The sequence below is a fragment of the Astyanax mexicanus genome, chromosome 23 (genome assembly GCF_023375975.1).
Source record: "Astyanax mexicanus isolate ESR-SI-001 chromosome 23, AstMex3_surface, whole genome shotgun sequence".
Lineage (NCBI taxonomy): Eukaryota > Metazoa > Chordata > Actinopteri > Characiformes > Acestrorhamphidae > Astyanax > Astyanax mexicanus.
The window spans coordinates 30,492,527-30,498,526 of record NC_064430.1 but is presented as its reverse complement, the minus strand read 5'-3'; the positions used below and the strand labels follow the sequence as shown (position 1 = coordinate 30,498,526).

Sequence of the window (6,000 nt, the reverse complement as noted above, 5' to 3'; positions counted from 1 at the left end):
ACTTAAGTTACGAAAGTATCCTCAAGTGCAGTTGCAAAGACCATTAAAAACATTCTGATTAAACAGGACTGCACTAGAAATAGACGACCACTAAATTATACATAATATGTATAGAATATAGGGTACCACTTTAAAATTAGACTACCTTAAAAAGGGTTTATAAATGGTTTACACCTAGTTTATTAATGGTTACTAATTATGTTGTAAATGCCTTAAAAATCATTAATAATCAGTTATAACACATAATTAGAAAGGGCAACACTGATGGCTGTGGGTTCACTATTTGGCAAACAACAGGTCATTGTTGCCCTTTTTTACAAATGTGTTATAACTGATTATTAATGATTTTTAAAGGCATTTACAACCTAATTAGTAACCATTTATAAACGAATTGTAAACCATTTATAAACCCTTTATAAAGGTAGTCTTATTTTAAAGTGGTACCGAATATATAACGTGGTGTTAATATTTGTTTATTTGTTATAATGCCCTGATATGTATGGAAAACCTTTTCATGTTCTTCAGTAAATAAAATAAATGAGGGAAAAAAAAGAAACAAAAAAGGAACCAATCACAGCGCAGGGAGGGCGTGGCCTCCGGAATACGGGTGGAGTCAGAGCGCATCGCTTCTCAGAGCATCTCGTACTGAAGCGGCGGCGGCGGCGGCGGCAGGGCGGCGGGTCTGATCCGCGGGCAGCACGGAGCGCTTTACCCGCAGATCTACAGCAGCGGCGGCGGCGGATATACAGGTACTGCTCTCCCTGTGTTACACCTGTACCGAGATAATGCTCATTAATGACCTTTATACCCTGATTAAACAGCGCTTATCCATCCATCAGCCTCACATCCACCCACTACAGCACAGCGCAGCACAGCGCATGCTCTATAAGCTCATTTTTGGGGTTTGTCTTGTTTTAATGGATTTAAATATTAATATAAAAGCTGAAACACTCTATTCAGCCGGAGATGGAGCTGCAGCTGCTGTTTTCTATCACTTCTTCTGATTAAAAGTCTATGGAGATGCTCCTCTGTGAGCTGGGAGGATGCTATCAGTGGTACTTGCCCTGATTAACCCTTTAGTGCCTGTGTTTTTGAGACCTCCGGAACGTCAGTGTAATGATTAAATAATAAATGATCTCAAATAGAAATTAGGAAATTAATTAATATGTAATGAACAATGTTTTTCATTATTTTAAAATAAAGAAAAACATACCAGAATATGTTTTATACACCATTTACTTAGGTAACAGTTTTGCACATAATTGGCTGGAGTCAGCTTAATAAGGTAGAGTCACCTGGAATTCAGGCTTTCAGTTAACAGCTGTGCTGTGCTGTCAAGAGTTACTTCTTAATTATAATCATTTTGAGAGCATCAGTTTTAAAGTTGTGAAGATGTTGATTTGGTATACAGTGAATAGTGAATATTTGAGTAATGTTCTAATCCAGATTATGACAAGAACTACTCAATTATATAAAGAAAAAATACTTTTAAGAAATTAAGGTCAGTCAGTCTGAAACATTTTAAGAACTTTGCATCCTTAAGTGCAGTTATAAAGACTAACAAAAACATTATGATAAAAAAACATACATGAAAACATGTTCTAAACAATGTTCTAAACACATTTAAAAATATATACAAATATTTATATTAAAAACCTGTTCTCAGCGTTACATTTCTGCAATATCTGATATCATACAAAAAAGGGAAAAAACATTAATATACATTAAAATACATTCAAATCTATTGTGTCCAACACATCCTACTATACGAAACAAAAAAATGTGTTATTAACTTTTTATACTTTATATAGACATTTTAGACATTATTATATTCATTAAATGAACTTCTTCTAATAAATATCTTCTGGTAATTAAGTGAAGCTCCAGGTATTAAAGGGTTAAAAACTAACACTGTAAAAGTGATCAGCATTTGAACTGAAGTAAATTCGTTTAGAAATGAATAAATAGCTGGAGCTGAATGGTTTGGCCGTGTTTGTGTTTGGTATGAGGGTAAACTGATCAATCACAGATTCAGTGATGATGATCTACTGTATCTTACAGCATCAGCAGATCAGCCATACCGCAGAAACACCACCATCACAAACACAGTTTCAGTATCTGTCTGTTTACTGAACACAACTCAGATCTAAACTCAGAGATAAAAACACACCTTTCACCCACATCTTTCACCCAAACCTTCTACCCGCACCTTCCACCCAAAGCTTAAACCTAAATTGCACCATCCACCCACACATTTACCTTACACCTTTCACCTGAACCCTCCACCCAAACATTCCATTCACACAATCCATCCAAACCCTCCACCCAGACCTTCTATCCGCCCCTTCCACCCAAACCTTCTATCCGCACCTTCCACCCAAACCTTTCATCAACATCTTCCACCCAAACTTTCTATCTGCACCTTCCACCCAAACCTTTCATCCGCACCTTCCACCCAAACCTTCTATCTGCACCTTTCACCCAAAAGTTTCACTCAATTCCTATACCCAAACCTTTCATCCAATCCCTTTAACCAAGCCTTCCACCAAACCTTTTACCCACAATTTTCACCCAAACCTTCCACCCAAACCTTTCATCTGCACCTTCCACCCAAACCTTCCATCCGCACCTTCCACTCAAACCTTCCACCCTCACCTTCCACCCAAACCTTCCATCCGCACCTTCCACTCAAACCTTCCACCCTCACCTTCCACCCAAACCTTTTATCTGCACCTTCCACCCAAACCTTCCATCTGCACCTTTCACCTAAAAACAAACGCTGTAAAAGTGATCAGCATCTTCTATCTGCACCTTTCACCCAAAAGTTTCACCCAATTCCTTTACCCAAACCTTTCATCCAATCCCTTTAACCAAACCTTCCACTCAAACCTTTTACCAACAATTTTCACCCAAACCTTCCACCTAAACCGTCCACCCAAACCTTCTAACTGCACCTTCTACCCAAATCTCACCATCCACCTGAACATTCCCTCACACCTTTAACCTGAACCATCCACCCGCACCTTCCACTCAAACCTTTACCCAAACCTTCCACCCGCACCTTCCACTCAAACCTTCCACCTGCACCTTCCACTCAAACCTTTACCCAAACCTTCCAACCACATTTTTAACCTGATCCGTGCACCCAGCTCTGTGTGTGGGTACAGCTGCACCCAGTCTGTGTGGGTTTTGCAGAAAGGATGGATACGAATACAGTACAGTACAGATATAGACCAGAGACGAATGAAAAGAGAAAGAGAGTGAGAGAAAGAGAGATAGAGGGAGAGGGAGAGAGAGAAGGGAAAGATTAAAACAGAGGGATAAACAGAGGGTAAAAGAGAGAAGGAGAAAGAGAGAGGTAGATAATGAAAGGAAATATTAAGGGATAGAAGGCATGCTGCTGGATCATTATGCCACTGGGTGGATCTGTTTCTGTGACAGCGACCTGCTGTTAACTTGATCAAAATACCCCCCCCCCCCCTTCCCCCCAATAACCCCACCCATCCCCACCTCATCATCCACCCCCTCCACCTCCACAACCTTTCCTCCGTCACCGTTCCGGCTCTCCGTACGACTCTGGTGATGAAGGACAAACTGTGTTATTTATGCACCAGTGGGGGAATTTTAAATTGGACTCTTGTGGGGGAAAAGAGAGAGAGAGAGAGTGTGTGTGTGAGAGAGAGAGAGAGTGTGTGTGTAAGAGAGAGAGAGAGAGAGAGAGAGAGAGAAGGAAAAAAAATGGTCAAGATGAGGAGAACAGCAGAAATGAGAAAGTGAGATGAAAGTGAGAAGGTGAAGACATAAAGAAAAGTGGAGAATAAAAGATAGAGTAGAAAAAGAGAACAGAACAGAGAGAGAGAGAGAAAATAAAGGGAGAAACAGGAGTTTAAGGGGGAAAAAACAGAGAAAACGTATAGTTAGAGGGGAGAAGAGAAATAAGAATTAGCTAAGAGAATATAGAGAAAAAAAAGAAAAAGAAGTTAGAGAAGAGAGAAAAGTGAGAAATAGGAGATAGAAAAGAGGATAGAGAGAATTGATACTTATATATTTAGTATATATAAAAGAAAAAATAAAGAGTAAGAGGGGGAAATAGAGAGAAACCAAAAATAGAGAGTCAGCAAAAATAATAGAGAAAGAGAAATATGAGTTATAGAAGGGAATAGAAAGAGAAATAGGAGATACAGATGAGAATAAGGAGAGAAATAAAAATTGTGGAAGAAAATGGGGATGGTATTAAAGAATAAGATAGATAAGAAATAGGGAAAGAGAGGAGTTAGTGAAGAGATTAGAGGGAGGGAAACAGAAGTTAGAGGTTAAAATAGAGATAAATAAAAGATAAAGATAAGTATGAGTAAAAGAAAGCTATGATAAAGAGAGTGAAAAGAGAGGAATGGAGGCAAGAGAGGGAAAGAAAGTGAGACTAAGAGAAAAATAAATGAGTTAAAGAAAGAGTGAGAAATAAGAATAAGATAAGTAAAGAATGGGAGAAAAAGCAAAAACAGGAGACAGAACGGAAGAGATAACAGGTAACAGAGAGAGAGAGAGAAATAGGGGTAAGAAAAAAGGAGAAAGAGTGCAAAATAGGATTTAGAGAAGGAGAGAATATAGATTTAGATATTATCAAGAAGAAAATGATAAATAAAAATAAGAGACAGGGAATAACTAACTATAGTTTGTGCTTTAAATGAATTGGGTAAATCTCCGGTGAAGGATATTGGTTATGTTCTGTGTATAGTGAGTATAGTGAGTATTGTGAGTATAGTGAGTATTGTGAGTATAGTAAGTACTGTGAGTATTGTGAGTATAGTGAGTATTGTGAATATAGTGAGTATTGTGAGTATAGTGAGTATTGTGTGTATAGTGAGTATAGTGAGTATTGTGAGTATAGTGAGTATTGTGAGTATTGTGAGTATAGTGAGTATAGTGAGTGTTGTGAGTATAGTGAGTATTGTGAGTATTGTGAGTATAGTGAGTATTGTGAGTATAGTGAGTATTGTGAGTATAGTAAGTACTGTGAGTATTGTGAGTATAGTGAGTATTGTGAATATAGTGAGTATTGTGAGTATAGTGAGTATTGTGTGTATAGTGAGTATAGTGAGTATTGTGAGTATAGTGAGTATTGTGAGTATAGTGAGTATTGTGAGTATTGTGAGTATAGTGAGTATTGTGAGTATAGTGAGTATTGTGAGTATAGTGAGTATTGTGTGTATAGTGAGTATTGTGAGTATAGTGAGTATTGTGAGTATAGTGAGTATTGTGAGTATAGTGAGTATAGTGAGTATTGTGAGTATAGTGAGTATTGTGAGTATAGTGAGTATAGTGAGTATAGTGAGTATTGTGAGTATAGTGAGTATTGTGAGTATAGTGAGTATTGTGAGTATAGTGAGTATTGTGAGTATTGTGAGTATTGTGGGCAGTATTGTATAGTGAGATGCCCTCTCTCACACTCTTCAGCTGTGCTAGATCTGTATAAACGCACTGAGCGTCTCCGAGCTTCAGAGAGCGGTGGGATACTCAGGCTGTGGTCAGATCAGCAGAAACACACCAAGCAGCTTTCATCTAAAAACACCCACTGCAGCTGACCTCACCTGACCCCAGCTTCTCTCTTTTTATTCACTCCATCTATCTCACTCCATCTCCTGCCCTCATTTTTTTTCTCTCTCTCACTCTTTGCTTTCTCTATCGTAATTTATTTTTTATTTAGACTTTGCATGAATAAAACCGTATTTATACTGTAAGCATCCAAACAAAAACTAAAACTGTGGCTAAAACTCTCCCATAGCAATGCACTGCAAATGTATTATCATAAACCATAGCAACACCTTAACAACCACGTAGCTACCACCTAGCAACAACTTAGTAACCCACAGGGAAGGTATAGCAACACCTTAGCAACCAGTGACTATACCAAAACACCTAATAAAGAAACACTTTACCTCACAGCAACAGTGTATGATATGAACAAATGTACTGGATTCTTGCTTATTAGTTCATCATTTT

The 6,000-nt window shown here is 38.1% G+C and overlaps 1 protein-coding gene across 3 annotated transcripts in view; it reads left to right on the top strand.

The window, feature by feature from the left end:
- The first annotated feature begins 635 nt into the window (after positions 1-635).
- apba2b (amyloid beta (A4) precursor protein-binding, family A, member 2b) overlaps positions 636-6,000 on the top strand; it is a 255,994-nt gene continuing 250,629 nt past the window's right edge. For 2 of the 3 annotated variants that reach the window (XM_049471042.1, XM_022665124.2), the window contains exon 1: positions 637-749. The gene's annotated coding sequence lies outside the window, so the exon portion shown is untranslated. Of the gene's footprint in view, positions 750-6,000 lie in introns of all 3 variants that reach the window. The other variant, XM_049471040.1, reaches the window with a different exon arrangement.